At 40.7% G+C, this 27,087-nt stretch overlaps 1 protein-coding gene and 1 long non-coding RNA gene across 2 annotated transcripts in view; one reads left to right on the top strand and one right to left on the bottom strand.

Annotated features, from left to right (window-relative positions):
* The window catches only part of LOC139355830 (uncharacterized), a 50,720-nt gene extending 48,790 nt beyond the window's left edge, over positions 1-1,930 (bottom strand). The window contains exons 1-2 of the long non-coding RNA XR_011606965.1: positions 1,851-1,930; positions 1,516-1,611 (exon numbers count right to left, since the gene is read on the bottom strand). This is a non-coding gene — a long non-coding RNA (uncharacterized lncRNA). The remainder of the gene's footprint in view (positions 1-1,515; positions 1,612-1,850) is intronic.
* Positions 1-27,087, top strand: part of LOC105482164 (carboxypeptidase A6) — a 310,157-nt gene that overhangs the window by 175,530 nt on the left and 107,540 nt on the right. The window lies entirely within an intron of this gene.

The following is a 27,087-nucleotide window of genomic DNA, read 5'->3' on the forward strand; positions in this document are numbered from 1 at the left end:
AAGGGCAATTGGAAGCCACCAGAACTCTTGTTTTTAAGCAGAGATGTGGTGTGATCTAAACACTCTTGCCTCTAGGGACTGGGAGAGTCTCAGCCATGACACAAAATCAATATTGAAAATGCTCTACCCCAAGGCTCAATAACTTGGACTAGAAGCCTAGTTTCTCCTGAAAATTTAATACAACTAGTGTTTAGTGTCTATTCCTTACTTAGTGTTGAACTTATAACCAAAGGCAATAGGCTAGGATTATTACAATTTAGAAGTTTGCAGGAAGGCTCCTATGGAGCCGGAATTCAGACCTCTGAGGGGGGCACTGGCTGATATTGGTGCCCCAGGAGCTCGAGCAGACACCCTGCATAACTGAGATCAGACCTCAGAAAATTGGTGGTGGAGGAGGTTTGCTGGCCAGATGGTGCTGATCTCTCGGAAGTTGTACAGTGTTGCTGGTTCAGATAGGGTAAGAAAAACTGCAGATTGAATCCAACTGCTGCTACTAGAGCCAACTGATGCAATCACAGATATGTAAGAGGCAGCAGCAAAGCAAACTTCATTTTCAAGGAGTGAAATGGAAGCTGCATGCATCACTTTCGTTCATATCCTATTGTTCTTACAGGCATAAACACAACTAACTCTTGGTAAACATGCAACTCAATGGGTGGGAGCAGAGATGCACAGATGTTCAACAGAGAATAACCTGCAGGCTTCACCTTCCACTAGTCAGTTTCCTTTATATTGAGAACATGCAGAGTGTCCATTAGTCTGGCAAATTGATTACACGTGGTACAATTAAATCTGTTCAGCACATTCTGTAACCTCTGTGGCACTCAAGCCTCATCACTCAGCTCTGTTTCCAAAAACAAAGAATCCTATTATATAAACCAAAGATAAACTGTAGCCCGCAAAGAGGTACAAATCAGAGGGGGTGTTCAGAACCATAAATGCAATTTACTAGGAATAAAACTCCTTTTTATTATCATCTCCCCCAACCATGGCAAGGTCTGGGAGGACCAGGGCAAGAAGACATGGAAAGAGGTGGCTCAGTGAAGCTCAGCCTCAGGCCTTAGGAGGAAAGAGTCCTATTCTCCTCATGGTCCAAGTGCTAATCTCAAGGGCCAAGGTCAGGTACGTTCCTAGATAAAAAGCCTATGCAGCAAACCCTTAGCCCTGCTCTTGTCTATGTTTTGGGCTAAAGAAAGCAAGAGGATCTTGACATTCACAAATAGTCCCTCTCAGTTCACCGAAGTCTGAGTCCAGATAGGGGTTTGGGAGCAGAGCTCTAACTGATAATAGAATAGCATTTTTTCCTGGAGTGTACTCATAGCTGGGGTGCTTTCGTATGCATCAGTGTAGCTAAGCTGAAAGTAGACTTCCCATAATTCCCATCCACTCTGAGTGAGGGTTGGCCCCAGGAGAAATTGCTGGAGATTTGGAAGGCAGAGGTAAAGAGATAGCAAGTCCTCTCTAAGGTCTGAGCTAGGGGCCAAGTATCCACAGGTCACACACATGATTACTGACCTCCCAGCTGAATCTCCTCATTCACCTTCTTCAAGTTCTGTGTAGGCGTGTGTGTGGAAGTGCAGGATGTCAGCTGCTTCTACAGGTAGCCACATGCTGGAGGTCGAGGCAGTGAGACAGGCGGTTCTACTCTGTCCTTCCTTTCCCCTCTTGAAGCCCAGAGGATCTACAGGGACTCCAGCCCCAGACCAGAGGCAACACTCTTTCCTAAACTTGTTCCCAAGTTCCCATGAATACAGAAACCCCATCTCCCCTAATAAATCCCTTATTCCATATCGCCTGAACTTTAACTAATATAATCCAGGTCATGTTATGAAATCAAGTTATGCCTAAACCTTAACAAGGTTTGATTCTTGCTCATGATCCATCCACATCTCTGTTCTGCATGGTGCTCACTCTGGGGCCCAGGCTGAAGGAACAGCCTCTGTTTAGAACATTGCCAGTTACCATGGCAGATGGAAGCAAGATGGAACTGCACACTGCTTCAGGCTCTGCCTTGCAGGGACTCATAGTTCCTTACATAGTTCTTGGCGAAAGCAATTCCAACAAAAATGCTTGGATTCAACAGAAAAATGGGTGAATGTAATGTAATATGTGTATGGGCTTTCCTGACACCAAATATGTGTGATTTTTCCATGCCAGTTCTGCAGTTCTGTAACACCAGCTGCGTGTCCAACAATCCAATCCAATTCTGACACTAACACCCAGAGTTAGCAGAGACCTCACAAGTTAAGGGCTCAGTCCTGCAATTCTGCCCCACTTCAGACTCCAGCTACAAATGGGATACTTCTGCCTGGCTGGCTACAAATTCAGAGGTTTCCTTGACCCCCTCCTTAGGTTCAATAATTTGCTAGAATGACTCATAGAACTCAGGAAAGTGCTTTACTTAAAATTACTAGTTTAATTTAAAGACTACAACTCAGGAACAGCCAGATGGAGAGACGCATAGGGCAAGGTACGGCGATGAGGGGGGTTCCATGTCCTCTTTGGGTGCCACCTTCCCAGCTCCTCCATATGTTCATCAACTCTAAACTCCCCAGACGCCATCATTTAGGGGTCTTTGTAAAGGTTTCATTATGCAGACATGATTGATCAAATCATTGGCCATCGATGACTGAACTCAATCTCTGGCCCCTCTCCCTTTCTTGGAAGTTAGAGGACAAAGCTGAAAGTTTCAACCTCCAGTCACACGGTTGGTTTTTCTGGTGACCAGTCACCATATTGAAGCTATCTAGGGTCCTCCCCAACTCCAAGAGTTAGCATATGTAAGATAATAAATTCCAAGGGTTTAAGAAGCTCTGTACCAGGAACTGGGGACAAAAACCAAATGTTTATTGTGGGTTTATTTGGGGTTGTCGACTTGACCAAATTAAGGGATACTAGCTGGTATAGCATTGTTTATTCTCAGTGCTTCAGTAGGCACTGAGCCCATCCCTCTTCTGCTGATAGCAAAAAACTAAGTGTTTTTGCTTGTGATTCAGATGATTGGACTGCCCCACGTGTGTCTGTGAGGGTGTTTCTGGAGATTGGCGTGTGAGTCAGTGGACTGAGTGGAGAAGATCTACCCTCAATGCAGGCAAGGGCCATCTAGCAGGCTGGGGCCAAATGGAACAAAAAGGCAGAGGAAGGATGAATTTGGGCACTCTCTCCCAGAGTTGGGTCACTCCTCTTCTACCCTCGGATGGAAGAACTCCAGATTCTTCAGCCTTTGGCCTCTGTGACTCACACCAACAGCCCCCAGGCTCTCAGGCCTTGAGCTCAGACTGAGAATTACACCATTGGCTTCCTTGGTTCAGAGGCCTTTGGACTTGGACTGAGTAATGCTGAGGGCTTTCCTGGTTCTCCAGCTTGCAGACAGCCTATCATGGGACTTCTCAGCCTCCCTGATACAGTTTGAATATATGTCCCTGCCAAATCTTATGTTGAATTTTAATCCCCAGTATTGGAGGTGAAACCTAGTAGGAGGTGACTGGACCATGGTGGCGGATTTCTCATGAATGATTTAGCTGTTTCCTCTTGGTGCTGCCCTCATGACAGTGAGTGACTTTTCATGAAACCTGGTTGTTTAGAATTGTGTGGCACCTCTCTTATTCTCTCTTGCTCCCATTCTTGCCATGTGAGACACCAGCTCCCTCTTCACTTTCCACCATGAGTAAAAGCTCCCTGAGGCCTCCCTAGAAGCCCAGCAGATGCTGGTCCATGCTTCCTGTACAGCCTGCAGAATCCTAAGCCAATTAAATCTCTTTTCTTTATAAATTACCCAGTCTCAGGTATCTTTATAGCAGTGCAAGAATGACCTATTACACTCCCTAATCAAGAGAGCCAATTCCTCTACATTCTTTTTAATGTATCTCTCCATATGCTGTATCAGTTCTGTCTCTCTGGAGAACCTTTACTAAAACATTTATTTTTCATTATACCACAATATGTCACAGTAATAGGTAAGTAGACAGACACACAAGCACATATACATACATCCTTCAGGAATAGCACATGGTTTGCTGCAAGCCAAAAATTCAAGTTTGAAAATCACCACTGTCTTTCTCTCTCCATCACAAATAACTAATTATATTGTTCATTCAGCAATATTTTGGGGACCTAAGTTAGGCATAAGCATGGTATTTGGTGTTGTTTTAAGACTAAGTCATTCATGTTGTTTATTTTTATTATTTTTTAGTAGTTCTCATTTGAGACTAAAATGCTACATTTTATTTCAGCTACAAGATGAGAAAATATTTATTGGAAAAATGCTTGAGTTAAGTATTAGGTCACTTCTGAATCTTGAGACTCAAGAGGAAAATGATTATTTTTTCCACTCTAATGTCTCAAAAGTAGACAAATACTGAAGTGGCTGTGAGGAATTGATATTATAAGCCCTTGAGAAATGAAGGACTATATGCTCATAAAACTACTTCTAGTTTATAGCTATGGTATAATCAATACCCCTTACGTAATAATATTACCAGTAGGTTTCTCTGTGTATTTCAAACAAACAGAAAGTTAGCTTGAGAACTTACAGGATCATTACTCTTTACCAAAAAATTGTTGATCTGTTTTTCTCCTACTAGGCAACAAGTTTGCTGAATTGATGGGCTGCATCATGTTCATTTCTGTATCCCCAGCAGTTATCATGGCGCTTGGTATAGAATAGATGCTCAACAAATGTTTTACCAATTTTAAGATGCACACATTTTTTATATTTTAACACCTCTCTGAAATTGGGATGCATCTTACAATTGATAGTGGCTTAAGTCACTGTCAGCCAGGTGTGAAAATCTTTAATTTATAACTCCTGATAAAAATCAAGAAAGCATCAACTTCACAGCATACTCAATTTGATAACATATGGGTAATTAGTAAATGATTAAAAGGTTAACTTCCTGGAGTTGTTTATTATAATATTGTTTCAAACATATTTTAAAAGGGGATGTCATGAGTATGACATTAGCATTTTGTAATTTCACAGATTCATAAATTATACAGTTTAAATCAAAATCTACTTATTGTCATCCTTTTTTTAAACAAATTCAAACAAAAATGCAACTCTACAAATGTAACTTATTGTAACCAAATTGATTGCCTTTATCCTTCATGTTACAATGTAATTAAGAAACAGGCCCTTCTCTTCAGAGATTTTATATTGTTCTTTTCTTTTCTTTTCTTTTGTTCTTTTCTTTTCTTTTGAGAGGGAGTCTCGCTCTGTCACTCAGGCTGGAGTGCAGGGGCGCCATCTTGGTTCACTGCAAGCTCCACCTCCCGGGTTCACGCCATTCTCCTGCCTCAGCCTCCCGAGTAGCTGGGACTACAAGGGCGTGCCACAATGCCCAGCTAATTTTTTGTGTTTTTAGTAGAGGCAGGGTTTCACTGTGTTAGCCAGGATGGTCTTGATCTCCTGCTCTCGTGATCTGCCCGCCTCAGCCTTTCAAAGTGCTGGAATTACAGGCATGAGCCACCGCACCCGGCCATCATATTTTATAATATGCTCAAAAGTACTAAGATGTGTTTCACATTAATTTGTGTTTTGTATTAACCCCATTGATATATATTGAGCACCTATACTCAGCACATAGTCTGCTAAAAGCCATGAAGGCAAAAGTTATTTTTCTATCCCCATGACATCTGAGGCCCTTAAGCCACAGGCAAAACTTCCACTAGGCAAATAGCATTTTGTCTCCCAAGCTTTAGTAGGTAACCTGCTACTGCTCCTATTCCGTTTATGAATTTCAGTTTACTTAGATAGGTATGCTGCCATTTCTCTGTTTCTTCACTTTTAAGCTTGGTTGTTTTAATAGGTGGGGGGCAAGGGACAAATTTTATTATAAACTCCATGACCATGTTTGTTTAATTTGGAAGGATTTGGAAGAAAGAGAACCAAGAGAATTTTTTTTAACAGTGTGTTTACATATTGTGCATAAAGTATTGAGATAAAAAGGAGAAAAGTCTGATTTTAAAGCAGCAATCCTCTTATTACATCAGATGATCAGAAATGCCAGCTTGAGTTCTTCACTGCCCATTTCATCAGCTGCAGTCATTATAGGCTTTAATATAATTCCTGTAGTCTGTAAATTGACACCAAGGCAACTCCTCATATAATATATAAAAAGAATATTCAAATGTGCCCACTCTTTTCCAATATTTTAGTAAAAATCAAGAATGCAATCCCTGGCCGGGCACGGTGGCTCAAGCCTGTAATCCCAGCACTTTGGGAGGCCGAGACGGGCGGATCATGAGGTCAGGAGATCGAGAGACGATCCCGGCTAACACGGTGAAACCCCATTTCTACTAAAAAATACAAAAAAAATAGCCGGGCGAGGTGGCGGGCGCCTGTAGTCCCAGCTACTCGGGAGGCTGAGGCAGGAGAATGGCGTAAACCCGGGAGGCGGAGCTTGCAGTGAGCTGAGATCCGGCCACTGCACTCCAGCCTGGGTGACAGAGCAAGACTCTGTCTCAAAAAAAAAAAAAAAAAAAAAAGAATGCAATCCCATTTCCAATAGCCACACACACAAAAATAAAATACCTAGAAATACATCTAACCAAGGAAGTGAAAGTTCTGTGCAAGAGGAACTACAAAACACTGCTAAAAGAAATCATAGGTGATATAAACAAATGGAAAAACATTCCATGTTCAAGAATCGGAAGAATCAATTTCATTAAAACAGCCACACTGCCCAAAGCAGTCTACAGATTCCATGTGATTCCTATCAAACTGCCAACATCATTTTTCACAGAACTAGGAAAAACTATTCTAAAATTTATATGGAACCATAAAAGAGCCTGAATAACCAAAGCAATCCTAAGCAAAAAGAACAAAGCTGGAAGCTTCACATTACCTGATTTCAAACTATACTATAAGGCTACTGTGGCCAAAACAGCATGGTACTGGTACAAAACAGACACATAGACCAATGGAACACAATAGAGAGCCAAGAAATAAAGCAGCACACATAAAGCCATCTCATCTTCGATAAAAAATAAGCAATGGAGAAAGGACTCCCTATTCAATAAATGGTGGTGGGATAGCTGGCTAGCCATATGCAGAAGAATGAAACTGGTCCCCTACCTTTCACCACATTAAAAATTAGCTCAAGAGGGATTAAAGATTTCAATGTAAGACCTCAAACTATAAGAATTCTAGAAGAAAACCTAGGAAACACCATTCTGGACATTAGCCTTAGGAAAGAGATTGTGACTAAGCCCTCAAAAGCAATTACAACAAAAATAAAAATTGATGAGTGGAACCTAATTAAAGAGCTCCTGCATAGCAAAATAAACTATCAACAGAGTAAACAGACAACTTACAGAATGGAAGAAAATATTCACAAAGTATGCATTTGACAAAGGTCTAAATATCCAGGCTCTATAAGAAACTCAATTCAACAAGCAAAAAACAAATAACCCCATTAAAAATGGGCAAAAGACATGAACAGACATTTCTCAAAAGAAGATATACAAGTGGCCAATAAACATGTGAAAAAATGTTCCACATCACTAATCATCAGAGAAATGCAAACCAAAACCACATGAGATATCATCTCATACCAGTCAGAATGGCTATTATTAAAAAGTCAAAAAATAACGATGCTGGCAAGGCTGAGGAGAAAAAGGAATGTTTATACCCTGCTGGTGGGAATATAAATTAGTGCAGCCACTGTGGAAAGCAGTTTTTGAGATTTCTCAGAGAACTAGGATGAATGGTTCTTAGGGATCCCATTACTGGGTATATATCCAAAAAAAACAAATTGTTTTACCAAAAAGACACATGCACTCACATATTCACTGTAGCACTATTCACAATATCCAAGTCATGGAATCAACCTAGATGCCCATCAATGGTGGATTGAATAAAGAAAATGTGGTACATATATACCATGGAATACTATGCAACCATAAAAAATAATTGAAATAATGTCCTCTGCAGCAACATAGATGCAGCTGGAGGCCATTATCCTAAGCAAATTAACACAGGAACAGAAAACCAAACCTCATGTTCTCACTTATAAGTGGGAGCTAAACATCAAGTACTCATGGACATAAAGATGGCAACAATGGACACTAGGGACTAACAAAAAGGGGAGAAAGGGAGGGGGGAAAGGGTTGAAAAACTAACGGTTGGATACTATGCCCAATACCTGGGTGATGGGATCATTCATACCCTAAACCTCAACATCACACAATATACCCAGGTAACAAACCTGCACATGTACCCCCGAATCTAAAATAAAAGTTGAAAAAGAAAAAAAAAAACAATAGAGCTATCAAATGATCCAGCAATTTCACTTCTGAGTATTTATCCAATAGAATTGAAATCAGGATCTCAAAGAGATATTTGCACTCCTGTATTCATGGCAGCATTATTTACAATAGCCACAACATGGAAACAACTTAAATGTCCATTGATGGAATAATGGGCATAGAAAACGTGGTTTATATATGTACAATGGAATATTATTCAGCCTTCACAAGGAAGGAAATCCTACCATTTAGGACACCATGGATGAACACTGAGGACATTATGCTAAGTGAAATAAACCAGACACAGAGGAAAAAATACTATGTGATACCACTTATGTGAGGAATCTAAAATAGTCAAATTTACAGAAGCAGAGAGTAAAATGGTGGTTTCCAGGGGCTGGAGAGATGGGGGGAAATGGAGATCATTAGTCAAAACGTACAAAGCTTCAACTGTACATGATGAATAAGTCCTAGGGATCTACCATATAGCATAGGGCCTATAGTTAGTGATACTGTATTGTATACTTAAAATTTTTCTGAGAGGGTAAATTTTATGTTAAGTGTTTCTGTCACAAAAACAAGAGTGGGAGGAAACTTCAGAAGGTGATGAACATGTTTATGGCATAGATTGTGGTGATGGTTTCACAGATGTATACTGTACAGCTTTTGTATGTCAATCATACCTCAATAATGTGGTTTAAAAGGAAAATAAATGATACTACAAGTAAGACTGCCTAGGCTTCATGATCTTTCAAACACTCTTGTTACTTTAGTCTTGCTCCCTCCTTATCTCCTTATTTTCTTCCTTTTACCTCTCAAAAAATTATCTAAATCCTTAGATAAGCAAAATCAGTATATTTCTGATTATTTCTGTAGGCATAAATATGATTGCTGTACATTTTTAAAAGCCTTCTCTTCTTAATTTTCTTATTCATAACATTTTCCTAACATTATGCTCCACTTCATTTTCTTTTGCTTTTTCAAAATTATAATATATTAGTCTCAATATCATTATGTAGATCCTAAACACCATGCAATTTTTAAATTAAATTTCAGACAGCCGTAAATTCTGTTCTGTCTCACAAAGCACTGCATCCTTTGGACCCCACAGGGATGCACAGACCCTGGTCCCCTGACATGAGGGTCACAGGACCCAAATCTACAGGTGACTCAAACTCGACTAATCTCTAGAACCACAGTATCCGGGACCTCACCTGAGCTGGTGTTTCTGCACACAGATGCCAACTACAGAGTGGACACAGAGGCAGTGGGAAATCCCTCAGACCTTGCCCACCACCCCTGTTCCTGAGCTGAATTTACCTCCCCTCCCTGAAGACAGGCATGTGGCATTAGCAGCATGGAATTTAATATTTTGTTTGCCCTATAGAACATTTTTTGTACATTAAAAACATATTCTGGATATAATTTTAATCACGTACCATCTCATAGGTGTTCTTCCTTTTTTTTTTTTTTTTTTTTTTTTGGTTGTTATCTTTCTTATAAGAAAAATAATATTCTACTGGGCACACTGGCTCATGCCTGTAATCCCAGCACTTCGGGAGGCTGAGATGAGCAGATCACCTGAGGAAAAAGACCAGCCTGGCCAACATGGTGAAACCCTGTCTCTTCTGAAAATACAAAAAAAATTAGCCGGGTATGGTGGCACGTACCTGTAGTCCCAGCTGCTCAGGAGGCTGAGGCAGAAGTGTTTGAACTCAGGAGGTGAAGGTTGCAGTGAGCAGAGATCATGCCGCTGTGCTCCAGGCTGGGCAATAGAGTGAGACTCTGTCTCAAAAAAAAAAAAAAAAAGGAGAGAGAGAGGAGAAAGAAGAGAGGAGAGGAGAGGAGAAGAGAGGAGAAAGAAGAGAGGAGAGGAGAGGAGAGGAGAGGGGAGGGGAGGGAAGGGGAGGGGAGGGGAGGGGAGGGGAGGGGAGGGGGAAGAAAGGAAAGGGAAGGAAAGGAAGGAAGAGAGACGGGGAGAGAGAGAAAGGAAGGAATGGGAAAGGGAAAGGGAAAGGAGGATAGGAAGGAAGGGAGGGAGGGAGGGAGGGAGGGAAGGAGGAGAAAAGAAAAGAGAAAATAAATATTCGCTGGCCTAAAACAAGAATCTGGTAACTCTATTGCTAAAGGTTTTCCTAAGCATTGTATAGAATATATAATACAAGGAATAGAATGAACCTTTAAAAATCAATGTCATTCTTTCCTTTTAAAACGTGGTCTAGGAGTAGAAGCACTATGTATTATTAATTTGCAAAGTAATATATAATCACCGGTAAATATTGTAAATTAACTATGAATGGAGAATTCTACTTTTAAAGACCATGTATAAGACTATAATTCATGGGGCTGAGCATGGTGACTCACACTAGTAATCCCAACACTTTGGGAGGCTGAGGTAGGAGGACTGCATGAGCCCAGGAGTTCGAGACCACCCTAGGCAACAGGAGGAGACTTCATCTCCACAAAAAATTAAAAAATAGCATGGTGGCATTCACCTGTGGTCCCAGCTACTCCAGAGGCTGAGGTGGGAGGACTACTTGTGCCTGGGAGGTCACTGCAGTGAGCCATTATTGCACCACTGCACTTCAGCCTGGGGGACAGAGTGAGAACCTGTCTTAAAAAAAAAAAAAAAAAAAAGACTGTAATTCAGTACTTGTTAAAAGTGTAGAAAGTTAAAAGTTTGTATGTTTATCTTAGTCTTTTTTCACTTTTATATATTTAAACACCTACCATGTACCAGGAATATGCTTAGAGTGAATCAGGTATAGTTCATTTAAAACTTGGCCTTCGGCCGGGCGCAGTGGCTCATGCCTGTAATCCCAGCACTTTGGGAGGCCAAGGCGGGCAGATCACAAGGTCAGGAGATCAAGACCATCCTGGCTAACACAGTGAAACCCCGTCTCTACTAAAAATACAAAAAATTAGCCGGGCATGGTGGCGGGTGCCTGTAGTCCCACCTGCTGGGGAGGCTGAGGCAGGAGAATGGTGTGAACCCAGGAGGTGGAGCTTGCAGTAAGCCAAGATCGCGCCACTGTACTCCAGCCTGGGCGACAGAGCAAGACTCCATCTCACACACAAAAAAAAATAATAAAAATAAAAATAAAAAAAATTGGGCTTCAGCATCACCTGGGATTTTGTTAAAAATGTAAATTCAGCTGGGTGCGGTGGTTCACACCTGCGACTTGGAAGGCTGAGGCAGAAGGATCACTTGTGCCCAGGAGGCCACAGCGAGCTGTGATCATGCTACTGCACCCTAGCTTGGGCAACAGAGCAAGACCGTGTCTCAAAAAAAAAAAAAAAGATAAAGTAAATCCTCAAGCTAAGCATGGTGGCACACACCTGTAGTCTCTGCTACTTGGGAGGCCGAGGTGAGAGGATTTCTTGAGCCCAAGTTTGGGGCCAGCCTGGGCAACACAGAGAGACCCCCATCTCTAAAAATAAATAAATGTAAATTCCTAGACTGCGCCACTGGTTTACTGAATAAAGAACTCTGGACATGGGGCCCAGCAATCAGTGGTTTAACAAGCTCTTCAAGCTGATCCTGATGTACCTTAAGGTTTAGAACCAGTGGTATACAAGAAACAAAAGCAATTACATGCAATGTTGAAAGTTCCATAATAAATGTATCTACAAAGACTATGGGAAAAGGAAGAAACAGCAAATAACTATCAGGGAAAATTAAGGAAGGCTATACAGAAGAGGCAACATTTGAACCAACCTTGAGGGACAGTAAGGTTTTATTCTTTAACAACAAATCTTTAATGAGCATATGCTATCCTAGTCACTCGGCCAGACTGAGAACGCTTAATAAACAATCATTTCATAAAACTCATTGAGCAATAACTCAGGGGCAGATTTACCAGGAAGCTAACCAAGCTGAAGCTTCAGGTTCTCTCACTTGCCTGGAGCCCTTCCAATCTCATTTATATTTTTGTAATCATAATTGTGTACTCTCTTTCTTACATTAGACCCCACATTGTATAAGCCTCAGGTTCCCACACAACCCAAAACCACCTCACCCTTGACATGTTTTGGAGTGGGAGGGGTATAGTAAGGAAGCAAGCAAGACCTTCCAGCAAAGAAACTCATCCTGCCAGGGGATGCAAGCAGAGGGGGATGAGTCTGGGAGAGGAGATGATGAAAAGGTGCATGACCAGAGAGCTCAGATGTGCTGTCAAGGAGTTTGGACTTTATCTTCTACCTGATGGATGACAGAGATTTTTCAGTAGGTGGCTGCATTTTAAAAAGATAACGGTAGGCCAGGCGAGGTGGCTCACGCCTGTAATCCCAGCACTTTGGGAGGATCACCTGATGTCAGGAATTCGAGACCAGCCTGACCAACATGGAGAAACCTCATCTCTACTAAAAACACAAAAATTAGCTGGGCCTAGTGGCACATGCCTGTAGTCCCAGCTACTTGGGAAGCTGAGGCAGGAGAATTGCTTGAACCCAGGAGGCAGAGTACAGTGAGCCAAGATCGCACCATTGCACTCCAGCCTGTGCAACAGGAGCAAAACTCCGTCTCAAAAAAAAAAAAAGAAAAAGTAACAGTAGCAACTGTGTAGGGAAACAGATTAATGAAAGACTAGAGCCAAGGTCATGAGCCAGCAGCATAATGAAAGAGACCAGCAAGAAAACATTGAAGGTGTAGGTTCAGGCAATGGGGCTGCATGTGAGGGACATTTCAGAGGGAGAATCTACCTGGGGACCCATTGGAAGTTGACCAGGAAGTAGCATTAAAAGTGGCCTTCAGATTTCTAGTTTGGGTGCATTATAATGTGGATAACAAATATCTCGACTCAAAGAAAAATATGGGAGGAGCACTGGGGCTTGTGGAGAAATTAATGAGCTGTATTCTGGATAAGGTGAATTTTTCTACATTATTCTTCTGTCATTCTGGAAACATATATAAAATTCTAATTTAACTACTTTTTAAAAAGAGCTGCTACACATTTGAAAGAAAAATCACTTCTACATAACCTGGTACTTTATAATTATAAAATGTCATTATTCCAAAAATCCTTATACTCTGTAGTCATTAATTAAATCAAAATTTCTTTCTAAAAATATAAAATGGAATTTAAGTATACAAGCAAAAGTCTTTCTTGTTGATAAATTATGAATCAAACAGGCTTTAAAATAATTTGGCATCCTCTTTGATGGCCCCCCAAAAAAATAGATCTAAAATATCTGCAAATAGCTTCTAGGATGAAAAAGGGCAGAAGACTCCCCACGTATATCATTAAGTGAAAGGCAGCTGAGTGGGTAAGGAGGGGGAGTAACAGTAAGCTCTGCTTGCATCCTGGTAGAAGTTGGGATTAAGGGAAGAAAGTTTAAGTTGCACAAAAGATATATACATGGCAGAAGCAGTGAATTACATCTGTAATCCACATCAAAGAACCAGAAACAGATTTGGTGCCTTGATAAAAATTATATGAACTAGACATTTAGCAAAGCATAAAGCAACATGATGTCTCAAGAAAAAGGTCATCTAAATGTCCCTAAAGGACCGTTCACTGAGATTATTCAGAAAGACTCAACTCCTCGAGGATGAGGGACATCTGTTTTTGATGCATGAGCTTTTACAGCACCCATTAGACTTCATGACTTATTCATTGCCATTTAACAGGAAAACGCTTGCCAGGGTGCCCCACTCCTAATTTAGTGCTCTGTTTGCTGGGCCATGACACTGCTGTACACAACAGAAAGAAGCAATGGGTGCTCCAGAGTGACCATGAAAGTCATCAGGTCAGCTTAACATCCATGGAAGCATTCCTTCCTGTAACTATGAATTGGTACACTGGGATTCTGACAGTACACTCTAACCACATTTCTGCTCTTAGGATTAGGTGTTACCCCCTTTTCCTGGATTTATCTCAAACTTGATTAAAGTTAATTCTCCTGGTAATCCTGCAAGCTAAAGGTTATTTTAGATATTCATAGAGTCACCACCTGCTCAATCAAATGGTCGGGAATTTTTTAAAATAATAGTGGAGGCCGGGTGCCATGGCTCATATCTATAATCCCAACACTTTGGGGGTCCTAGGCAGCAGGATCACTTGACACCAGGAGTTCAAGACTAGCCTGGGCAACATAGCAAGACTCCATCTCTACAAGAAAACATTTTTCTAATCAGCCAAGCATGGTGGCATGCACCTGAAGTCTCAGCTACTCAAGAGGCTGAGTCAGGAGGATCACTTGAATTTAGGAGTTGGAGGCTGCAGTGAGCTATGATCACACTACTGCACTCCAGCCTGAGAAACACAGCAGGACCCTGTCTCTTAATAATAATAATAATAATAGTGGAGGGGGGAAGGGAATTGTTGTTTGATGGGTATAAATGAAAAAGGTCTGGAGATGTGTTTCACAACAATGTGAATATATACATACATAGTACTGAACTGTATACTGAAAATGGTCCATGGTAAAAATAACATTAGGGCAAAAGTTCTCATTATTTATCAAGTATTTTGCCACAAGAAACCCCCAGGCCCTTAATGGATGCCTCAGAACCACAAGCTCTCCCAAGGAAATCTGTCTTCCCATTGCTATTTTTGTGTAGTTTCTGGTCTGATTGTTGAATCTTTAACTGTGTATTTGTCAAACAGAAATTGAGCAGTACATTCAACCGATAGCATATAATCTGAAGCTACATTAAAAAGAATTACGTGTCTGCTGCTGTAAGAAGTTGTGTAATTCATAAACCAAGCTCCTTGATATCGTGCTGCAAAGCAGGGGTTGGTGATTCCAAAATCAAAGCCAAAAACTGTCTATTCTTCAGCATTCCTCATCACAGAGGAAAACAAAAACGTAAGTGATTGAAATAGCATGAAGATAGACAATCATTTCTATTTTGCTTGAGAATATAAGTGGCTTTGCTGTAATGAAGTATATGCATTCCAGAAAATCTTGTGTTCTATAACATTATACATGAAAAATAGCAGGGCTTTCGAGAAAAATTGGATTAGCCACAGACTACTCAAACCTATGACAGAATACTAACAAGAAGAAGAAGAATCCTAATAAAATACTAGCACAGTTTAAAAGATGTGTCAAGTTCCTAACAAATGCCACAAATACTAAATAATTAATATAGATGTGGTTAATATATGTTCTTATTCTAGTAAATAGCAATTTGATGAAAAGGGGTGATGGAGGGCTGGGGCCTCTGAGCTTTGTAGAAACAAGGACAATATTCAGAAGGATCAGGGAAAACCAAGCAAAGGGGACTTCCAAGGCAGAGCAGTGGCCAAGCTGAGCTTAGAGTGAGAATATGGGTTGAATAGGGATCAAGTAATGCCTGTCTTCCTCTGTACCTTGCTGGGCTCTACTGCATCAGTACATCTTATGTTCAGCTGCTGTTATCTGGCAGTGTAAAAGATTAATGTGCTGGGTGGATCATGTATGAAGCAATGTAAATTTGGTATTCTTTTGATATTACCCTAAATTACCAATCATGGCAAAGCTCCTTTGAATTATAGAAATACATATTCTACCAGAATAGACTGTACCTGCATTTGAACATTTTCTGACAAAGCATTTGAACAGATTTGACTCAGGACAAATTAGGAATCGACTCGGTTCCAATCCCTGCATCTGTACCTGTCCGCAAATCCTTCTCTGCAGCCAAATAAGTGAATTTTCATCTAAAACTGGTGGAAGACTTAACCTTTCTCAAACAGCCACTGAAACTAAGTAGCTGGTTTAGTGCTGCTAAGAGCATCTGATATACAAAGTAAGCAGAGAAAATTTCAGTGTCTTCAAACTGTTGTTAAATTTGATGTTAATTTGTCAGTAATGACTACTGGAAAAGAGTAGTCATTAAATGCAGAGGACTTTCATAAAGTGTGGTCCTCAGGCCAATGACTGCAGAGCTGCCTACTGGACTTGTTAAAAAGGTAGATTCATGGGCCCAACCCAGAGCCCTTGACATCAGGTGAGCTGGCAGTAAATAGGTAATAGGTGCTGAAATCTTAACTTTGTTGAGATACCCAAATGAGTCTGGTGCTCTCTAAAGTTTGAGAAGAAATATTATACTGGTTTCTTGCCAGATAATACAAATGGACATAGTGGATAATCATTGTCTCATAAGATATTTTTCAGGTCGAACGGGCAAGATGCCCAAATAGGAACAGCTCCAGTCTGCAGCTCACAGTGAGACCAAGGCAGAAGGCAGGTGATTTCTGCATTTCCAGTTGAGGTACCCAGTTCTTCTCACTGGGACTGGTTAGACAGAGGGTGCAGCCCATGGAGGGTGAGCCAAAGCGGGGTGGGCTGTCACCTCACCAGGGAAGTGCAAGGGGTTCAGGAACTCCCTCCCCTAGCCAAGGGAAGCCCTGAGGGACTGTGCCATTGTACAGGACAAGCCACAGACAAAACCCCTCAGACACTGAGTTCAAGAAGGAAGGGCTTTATTTGGCCAGGAGCTTCAGCAAGACTCTCGTCTCCAACAACTGAGCTCCCCGAGTGAGCAATTCCTGTCCCTTTTAAGGGCTCACAACTCTAAGGGGGTCCGCCTAAGAGGGTTGTGATCGCTTGAGCAAGCAGGGGGTACATGACTGGGGGCTGCATGCACTGGCAATTAGAATGGAACAGAAGAGGACAGGGATCTTCACAGTGCTTTTTTTATGCAAATAACTGATTAGGTCAGGGGTCGATCTTTACTAGGCCCAGGGTGTGGTGCTGGGTTGTCTACTTATGGATTTCATTTCTGCCTTTTAGTTTTTACTTCTTTCTTTGGAGGCAGAAATTGGGCCTAAGACAATGTGAGGGGTGTCTCCTCCCTTACCATGAGAGACTGTGCCATGGGGGATGGTACACTCCAGCCCAGATACTATGCTTTACCCATGGTCTTCGCAAGCCACAGACCAGGAGATTCCCTCAGGTGCCTATACCACCAGGGCCCTGGGTTTCAAACACAAAATTGGGGGCCCATTTGGGCAGACACCAAGCTAGCTGCAGGAGTTTTTTTTCGTACCCAGTGGTGCCTGGAATGCCAGTGAGACAGAAATGTTCCCAGTGGTGCCTGGAGCGCCAGCGACACAGAATCATTCACTCCCCGGGATGGGGGCTGAAGCCAGGCAGCCAAGTGGTCTAGCTCAGTGGATCCCACCCCCATGGAGCCCAGCAAGCTAAGATCCACTGACTTGAAATTCTCACTGCCAGCACAGCAGTCTGAAGTCGACCTGGGACACTGGAGCTTGGTCAGGGGAGGGATGTCCACCATTACTGAGGCTTAAGTCGGTAGTTTTCCCTCACAGTGTAAACAAAGCTGCTGGGAAGTGTGAACTCAGTGGAGCCCACCACAGCTCTGCAAAGCTGCTGTAGCCAGACTGCCTCTCTAGATTCCTCCTCTCTGGGCAGGGCATCTCTGAAAGAAAGGCAGCAGCCCCAGTAAGGGGCTTATAGATAAAACTCCCATCTCTCTGGGACAAAGCACCTGGGAGAAAGGGCAGCTGGCACAGCTTAAGCAGACTAAAACATTCCTGCCTGCCAGTTCTGAAGAGAGCAACAGATCTCCCAGCACAGCACTTGAGCTCTGCTAAGGGACAGACTGCTTTCTCAAGTGGGTCCCTGACCCCCATGCCTCCTGACTGGAAGACACCTCCCAGCAGGGTTCGACAGACACCTCATACAGGAGAGCACTGGCTGGCATCTGGCAGGTGCTCCTCTGGGATGAAGCTTCCAGAGGAAGGAACAGGCAGCAATCTGTGCTGTTCTGCAGACTCCACTGGTGATACCCAGACAAACAGGGTCTGGAGTGGATCTCCAGCAAACTCCAGCAGACCTGCAGAAGAGAGACCTGTTAGAAAAAAAACTAACAAATGAAAAGCAAGAGCATCAACATCAAGAAAAAGGGACACCCATTAAAAAAAAAAAAAAAAAAAAAACCCATCCAAAGGTCACCAACATCAAAGACCAAAGGCAGATAAATCTATGAAAATGAGGAAAAACCAGTGCCAAAAGGCTGAAAATTCCAAAAACTAGAATGCCTCTTCTCCTCCAAAGAATCACAACTCGTCACCAGCAAGGGAACAAAACTGGACGGAGAATGAGTTCGATGAATTGGCAGAAGTAGGCTTCAGAAGGTGGGTAATAACAAACTCCTCCAAACAAAAGGAGCATGTTCTAACCCAGTGCAAGGAAGCTAAGAACCTTGAGGAAAAGTTACAGGAACTGCTAACTAGAAAAACCATTTTAGAGAAGAACATAAATGATCTGATGGAAATGAAAAACACAGCACAAGAACTTTGTGACGTATACACAACTATCAATAGCTGAATTGATCAAGCGGAAGAAAGGATACCAGAGTTGAAGATCAACTTAATGAAATAAAGCATGAAGACAATATTAGAGAAAAAAGAATGAAAAGGAATGAACAAAGCCTCCAAGAAATATGGGACTATGTGAAAAGACCAAACCTACATTTGAGTGGTGTACCTGAAAGTGATGGGGAGAATGGAACCAAGTTGGAAAGCACTCTTCAGGATAGTATCCAGGAGAACTTCCCCAACCTAGCAAGAGAGGCCAACACTGAAATTCAGGAAATGCAGAGAACTCCACAAACATACTCCTTGAGAAGAGCTACCCCAAGACACATAATTGCCAGATTCACCAAGGTTGAAATGAAGGGAAAAATGTTAAGGGCTGCCAGACAGAAAGGTCAGGTTGCCCACAAAGGGAAGCTCATCAAACTAATAGCAGATCTCTCTGCAGAAACCCTACAAGCCAGAAGAGAGTAGGAGCCAATATTCAACATTCTTAAAGAAAAGAATTTTCAACCCAGAATTTCATATCCAGCCAAACTAAGCTTCATAAGTGAAGGAGAAATAAAATCCTTTACAGACAAGTAAATGCTGGAGGACTTTGTCACCACCAGGCCTGCCTTACAAGAGCTCCTGAAGGAAGCACTAAATATGGAAAGGAAAAACCAGTACCAGCCACTGCAAAAGCATACCAAAATGTAAAGACCATCGACACTATGAAGAAACTGCATCAACTAATGGGCAAAATAACCAAGTAGTATCATAATGACAGGATCAAATTCACACATAGCATTATTAACCATAAATGTAAATGGACCAAATGCCCCAATTAAAAGACACAGACTGGGCCAGGCGTGGTGGCTGATGCCTGTAATCCCAGCAGTTGGGGAGGCCAAGGCAGGCAGATCACAAGGTCAGGAGATCAAGACCATCCTAGCTAACACGGTGAAACCCCATCTCTACTAAAAATACAAAAAATTAGCCAGGCATAGTGGCGGATGTCTGTAGCCCCAGCTACTCAGGAGGCTGAGGCAGGAGAATGGCATGAACCTGAGAGGTAGAGCTTGCAGTGAGCGAGATTGCACCACTGTGCTCCAACCTGGGCAACAGAGTGAGACTCTATCTTAAAAAAAAAAAAACCACACACACACACACAGACTGACAAATTGGATAAAGACTCAAGACCCATTGGTGTGCTGTATTCAGGAGACCCATCTCACGTGCAAAGACACACACAGGCTCCAAGTAAAGGGGATGGAGGAATGTTTACCAAGCAAATGGGGGAAAAAAAAAAAAAAAAAAAAACGGGTTGCAATCCTAGTTGCTGATAAAACAGACTTTATACCAACAAAGATCAAAAGAGACAAACATGGGCATTACATAATGGTAAAGGGATCAATGCAACAAGAAGAGAAAATATCCTAAATACATATGCACCCAATACAGGAGCACCCAGATTCATAAAGCAAGTTCTTAGAGACCTACAAAGAGACTTAGACTCCCACACAATAATAGTGGGAGACTTTAACACCCCACTGTCAACATTAGACAGATCACAAGACAGAAAATTAGCAAAGATATTCAGGATTTGAACTCAACTCTGGACAAAGCAGACCTAATAGACATCTATAGAACTCTCTACCATGAATCAACAGAATATACATTCTTCTCAGTACCACGTCACATTTATTCTAAAATTGACCACATAATTGGAAGTAAAACATTCCTCAGCAAATGCAAAAGAAAGGAAATCATAACAGTCTCTCAGAACACGGTGTAATCAAATTAGAACTCAGGATTAAGAAACTCACTCAAAACTACACAACTACATGGAAACTGAACAGCCTGCTTCTGAATGACTGTGGGTAAATAATGAAATTAAGGCAGAAATAAATAAATTATTTGAAACCTATGAGAACAAAGACACAATGTGCCAGAATCTCTGGGACACATTTAAGCAGTGTTTAGAGGGAAATTTACAGCACTAAATGTCCACAAGAGAAAGCGGGAAAGATCTAAATTTGACACCCTAACATCACGATTAAAAAAACTAGAGAAGCAAGAGCAAACAAATTCAAAAACTAGCAGAAGACAAGGAATAACTAAGATCAGAGAAGAATTGGAGATAGAGACATGAAAAATCCTTCAAAAAAATCAATGAATCCAGGAGCTGGTTTTTTGAAAAGATTAACAAAATAGACCGTTAGCCACACTAATAAGAGAGAAAAATCAAACAGAAGCAATGACAAATGACAAAGGGGATATCACCACTGATCCCACAGAAATACAAACTACCATCAGAGAATACTATAAACACCTCTACACAAATAAACTAGAAAATCTAGAAGAAATGGATAAATTCCTAGACCCATACACTCTCTCAAGACTAAACCAGGAAGAAGTCAAATCCCTGAATAGACCAATAACAAGTTCTGAAATTGAGGCGGTAATTAATAGGCTACCAACTAAAAACACCCTAGGACCAAACGGATTCATGCCTAATTCTACCAGAGGTACAAAGAGGAGCTGGCACTATTCCTTCTGAAACTATTCCAAACAATAGAAAAAGAGAGACTCCTCCCTAACTCATTTTGTGAGGCCAGCATCATCCTGATACCAAAACCTGGCAGAGTCACAACAAAACAAGAAAATTTCAGGCCAATATCCCTGATGGACATCAATGTGAAAATCCTCGATAAAATACAAGGAAACAGAATCCAGCAGCACATCAAAAAGCTTAATCCACCACAATCAAGTCGGCTTCATCCCTGGGATGCAAGTCTGGTTTAACATACACAAATCAGTAAATGTAATTCATCACACAAACAGAAACAATGACAAAAAACCACATGATTATCAATAAATGCAGAAAACTCCTTCAATAAAATTCAACACCCCTTCATGCTAAAAACACTAAATAAACTAGGTATCGATGGAATGTATCTCAAAATAATAAGAGCTATTTATGACAAACCCACAGCAAATATCATATTGAATGGGCAAAAGCTGGAAGCATTCCCTTTAAAAACTGGCACGAGACAAGGATGCCCTCTCATCGATCCTATTCAACATAGTATTGGAAGTTCTAGCCAGGGCAACCAGTCAGGAGAAAGAAATAAATGGCATTCAAATAGGAAGAGAGAAAGTCAAGTTGTCTCTGTTTGCAGATGACTGGATTGTATATTTACAAAATCCCATTGTCTCAGCCCCAAAACTCCTTAAGCTGATAAGCAACTTCAGCAAAGTCTCAGGATACAAAATCAATATGCAAAAATCACAAGCATTCCTATACACCAATAATAGACCAACAGAGAGCCAAATCATGAGTGAGTTCCCATTCACAATTGCTACAAAGAGAATAAAATACGTAAGAATACCACTTACAAGGGATACGAAGGACCTCTTCAAGAAGAACTACAAACCAATGCTCAAGGAAATAAGAGAGGACACAAACAAATGGAAAAAGATTCCATGCTCATGGATAGGAAGAATCAATATGGTGAAAATAGCCATACTGCCCAAAGTAATGTATAGATTCAATGCTATTCCCATCAAGCTACCATTGACTTTCTTCACAGAATTAGATGAAACTACTTTAAATTTCATATGGAACCAAAAAACAGCCCACACAGCCAAGACAATCCTAAGCAAAAACAACAAAGCTGGAGGCATCACACTACCTGATTTCAAACTATCCTTCAAGGCTACAGTAACCAAAACAGCATGGTACTGGTACCAAAACAGATATATAGACCAATGGAACAGAACAGAGGCCTCAGAAATAACACCACACATCTACAACCATCTGATCTGCAACACACCTGAAACAAGTGATGGGGAAATGATTCCCTATTTAATAAATGGTGCTGGGAAAACTGGCTAGCCATATGCAGAAAACTGAAACTGGACCCTTTCCTTACACTTTATACAAAAATTAACTTAGGATGGCTTAAAGATTTAAAAGTAAGACCTAAAACCATAAAAACCCTAGAAGAAAACCTAGGCAATACCATTCAGGACATAGGCATGGGCAAATACTTCGTGACTAAAACACCAAAATTAACTGCAACAAAAGTCAAAATTGACAAATGGGATCTAATTAAACTAAAGAGCTTCTGCACAGCAAAAGAAATTATCATCAGAATGAACAGGCAACCTACAGAATGGAGAAAATTTTTGCAATCTATCCATCTGACAGAGAGCTAATATTCAGAATCTACAAAGAACTTAAACAAATTTACGAGGAAAAAAAAAAAAATCCAAAAGTGGGCGAAGGATATGAACAGACACTTCTCAATAGAAGACATTTATGCAGCCAACAAACCCATGAAAAAAGCTCAGCTCATCATCACTGGTCACCAGAGAAATGCAAATCAAAACCACAGTGAGATACCATCTCACACCAGTTAGAATGGTGATCATTAAAAAGTCAAGAAACAACAGATGCTGGAGAGAATTTGGAGAAATAGAAACACTTTTACACGGTTGGTGGAAGTGTAAATTAGTTCAATCATTGTGAAAGACAGTGTGGTCATTCCTCAAGGATCTAGAACCAGAAATACCATTTGACCCAGCAATCCCATTACTGGGTATATACCCAAAGGATTATAAATCATTCTACTATAAAGACACATGCACACCTATGTTTATTGCAGCACTGTTCCCAATAGCAACCCAACCAACCCAAATGCCCATCAATGATAGACTGGATAAAGAAAGTGTGGCACATATACACCATGGAGTACTATGCAGCCATGAAAAAGAATGAGTTCATGTCCTTTGCAGGGAGATGGATGAAGCTGAAAACCATCATTCTCAGCAATCTAATGCAGGAGCAGAAAACCAAACACCACATGTTCTCATAAGTGGCAGTTGAATAATGAAAGCATATGGGCACAGGGCAGGGAACATCACCAGGGACTGTGGGGGTGGGGGGGCAAGGGGAGGGATAGCATTTGGAGAAATATCTAATGTAGATGACGGGTTGATGGGTGCAGCAAACCACCATGGCACGTGTATACCTATGTAACAAACCTGCACATTCTGCACATGTATCTTAGAACTTAAAGTATAATAAAAAAAATTTTTCAAAGCATGTGCTACTAATTATCTGATACAACCTCATAACAGGCACTGGATAAGGGGAAGGCAGTACAAGAATAGACTTAGACAAGCACTGCCTGATACTGCCAAAGGATATTACACACGAGACATTAACCTTCAATGTGCATCTATTCTATGAGTGAACATTCAGGAAAGTACAGGTTATTCACATATTGGGTCAATTTTTGTAAGCATTCTATGTATGCTTGGGAAGAAAGAAAGTCTGTTGAGACTTTCGGTTATTGAGATGTAATTGAATATTTATCATTTACAATCCTTATGATATTGTCAATTTTGCCATATATATTTTGATGCTGTTGTATCGATGTTGGATGTGTTCAGATTATTAGTATTTATATCTTCCTGGTAAATGGAATGGTTTATCAGTGTATGTAAATGTACATAGGTGCATACATATGTATATATGAATACATTTATATTCATATATGTTCACTGTATATAGTGATATATACTGCTATATTATTCTTAAAAATGATTTTGTCCTAACATTTTGCTGCTATTAATATAGCTGCACCAGCTTTTTGCTTTAGTATTTGAATGATTTATATTTTTTCATTATTTCATTTTCAGCCATTCTAGTTTTATGTGTCTCTGGTAACCAGCATGTAAGAGGATATTTTTATTCAACATACATGTTATTTTACCTAGAGAATGTAATCCTTGTTTATTTACTGTGCTTACTGATATAATTCCTTATTTCTTTTTGATGCTTTTTTCTTTTCTGCTTTGTAGATACCTTACATCCCTTTAAGTCTCTTTACCCTTCCCCTGTAGATAATATGATTGTCTTCAATATTTATCTACATACATTGAAAACCACATCAAGATATCTTCAACTATTCCAAGATGTCCTCATTTCCTTTTTGTTTTGGAAACTTCCTCTAGCAATTTTTTAAGATACCATAAAACTAGTATCTGAAAATCTCAGGTTTATAATCCTGCTACGTGTTGAATCTGTTAGCTTTCGCATATGGTGGCTTGAATGCTCATGTGTTTTGTAATTTTTTTTATCACGAACTCTTCTTTTGCAAGGTTAGATATAGGAACTATGAGCACCCTGGCTTGAGGGTGTATCTTTCTCTATCTGGAGAGGTTTTGCATTTGCATTTATTACTACAAAGTGCATCCTTATCAAATTTTCCTGGTGTGTAGACTTTTTTTCCATCCCCACTCTTTAGCTGAGGCTATTGCCCTTTGAAGGTTTTAGTTTTATGCTAGAATGGCAGTTCCAACTGCCAACTTTGGGCCCAAAATCTTGATCCTGTTCCTTGTGTGGTGATGACAGAAATCTACAACTTTTAACCAGGACTGCCATCATATCACCTCACATGCTTACAGCTTTCGTTGACATTTTATTTCAGACTCCTGGGGATTTCCTTGTATTTCTGGGCACTCCACTCTACTGTCAAAGGGGTGTTTGTTATATTTTATTCAGCATTTTCTAGCTATATTAGAGTGGGAGAGTGTTCCAGTTTTCTAGTTCTCTGTATTGCTAGAAATGTAAATCCCAGGACTAGTTTATCATTACTCCTCTGAAATTTTATGATGATGTAATTTGGTGTGGGTCTATTTTCATTCACTGTGAATTCAGCAGCCCCTTTCAATTTGGAAATTCATGTTTTTCAGTTCCGAAAATTCTTCTTGTATTAATTTTCTGATAATGTTCTCTCTTCTTCTTTTTCTGTTCTATTGGTATGATTTTTTCAATTTATCAGATGTTGGACTACACGCCTTTTTTTCTCTATTTCCTGTCTTTTTACCATTTTGTTCTACTCTCTGGGAAATGTCCTCAACTTTGTTCTCCAATTATTCTATGGATTTTAAGTTTCTGCTCTTTTAAATTTTCTAATCATTCCTTTACTAGGGCATTCTGCTCTTCTTTTTTTTTTTTTTTTTTTTTTTTGAGACGGAGTCTCGCTGTGTCTCCCAGGCTGGAGTGCAGTGGCCTGATCTCGGCTCACTGCAAGCTCCGCCTCCTGGGTTCACGCCATTCTCCCGCCTCAGCCTCCCAAGTAGCTGAGACTACAGGCGCCCGCCACCACGCCTGGCTAGTTTTTTGTATTTTTAGTAGAGACGGGGTTTCACCATGTTAGCCAGGATAGTCTCGATCTCCTGACCTCGTGATCCACCCGCCTCGGCCTCCCAAAGTGCTGGGATTACAGGCTTGAGCCACCGCGCCCGGCCTGCTCTTCTTTCTTGAATATATCCTCTTTTACCTGAGAAACATCAATTGTGCTTATTAATTACAGTTTCTTTAAAAATCATCTTCTGCTCTCCAGCATGCATTATGTCTATTTCTACAAAACTCTTTTCTGTTTTCTGGTGCCTGTGTCTGGTTGGAAGATTCTAGGAAATATCTGGTGAGCCTCGACTGCCCATTCACAGTAGAGTTGGGCATTGAAAAGCTGATAGGAAGACTGGCATACACGGCTGGAACTTGCCAAAGAGTGGACTTCGTGGGTTATGATTGGATCATTGGGCCACCCCTATGACACTATTGAGTTATTTTTCTTCTTTGGGGGGAGTTGTTTTCTCCAATTTCCTACCTGGAGTGTATATCCCTGGTTTTCATGTCCTTGCTTTACGTGAGAAAAATAGCCAATCAGTGTGTTCATTTTCACTTGACCTACTTATTTTCTATCCAATAGATCCCAGCCTCTTCTGTGTCCTGTGTCACTACTTGAAAATCTCTCTGTTTTAATTTCTTCAGAAAATATATTTCTCTGGGGATATTGGAGTGACCATTATCTAAGAGTGGGGTTGGTACATAGACAATTTAGAGTCCTTACTCAGATTTTCATATTGTCTCTTTGTTTTCTTATTATCTTCCATACTCCTCAGTGATACTGATTCCTGAGCCTGTGTAGGGCTTCTGTGAAGCTAATCAACTTGATTTTCTTTGATATCCCACCTTTCATCGCCACCTGATTAGGTTTAAACTCTCTCTGATCAACCAAGTCATTTCTCATTCTCCTATTTGCTTTTTATCTTTATATTTTATTGCTCAGGTCTACAGCTTGTTTCATCAAAGATAAAGTGAGCATTTCTCTTTTGAGGTCTCCTTGTTATTTTGGAGCAAGAGGCATTCTCCTTATTCCAGCTTTTTTTTTTTTAATAGGAAGTTTTGTCAATAGAGAAGAACATCAAGTTGGGATCCATTAAGTAGAAGTTGGTTAAAAGAACTTCTGTACTTATAACTCTCCAAATCATGAGCATGCTCTTGTAGTGTCAAATAAAAAACAAATCTGGACTTATGTAAGGAGAGACTGTTGAAAAGGATTATTGCAAGAGTGGGGAAAGACTATTCCCCTCTCTTGCAATAATCCTTTTCAACAGTTTCTCCTTAGACTTTTCAATAGTCTCTCCTGTCCTTGGTAGAACAGGCCAGCCTTAAGATCTACATATCTTAAAGATCAGGCAGAAAAGTGACTTTAATAGGGAAGAATAATAA

Source organism: Macaca nemestrina, chromosome 8, assembly GCF_043159975.1.
Source record: "Macaca nemestrina isolate mMacNem1 chromosome 8, mMacNem.hap1, whole genome shotgun sequence".
Taxonomy (NCBI): domain Eukaryota; kingdom Metazoa; phylum Chordata; class Mammalia; order Primates; family Cercopithecidae; genus Macaca; species Macaca nemestrina.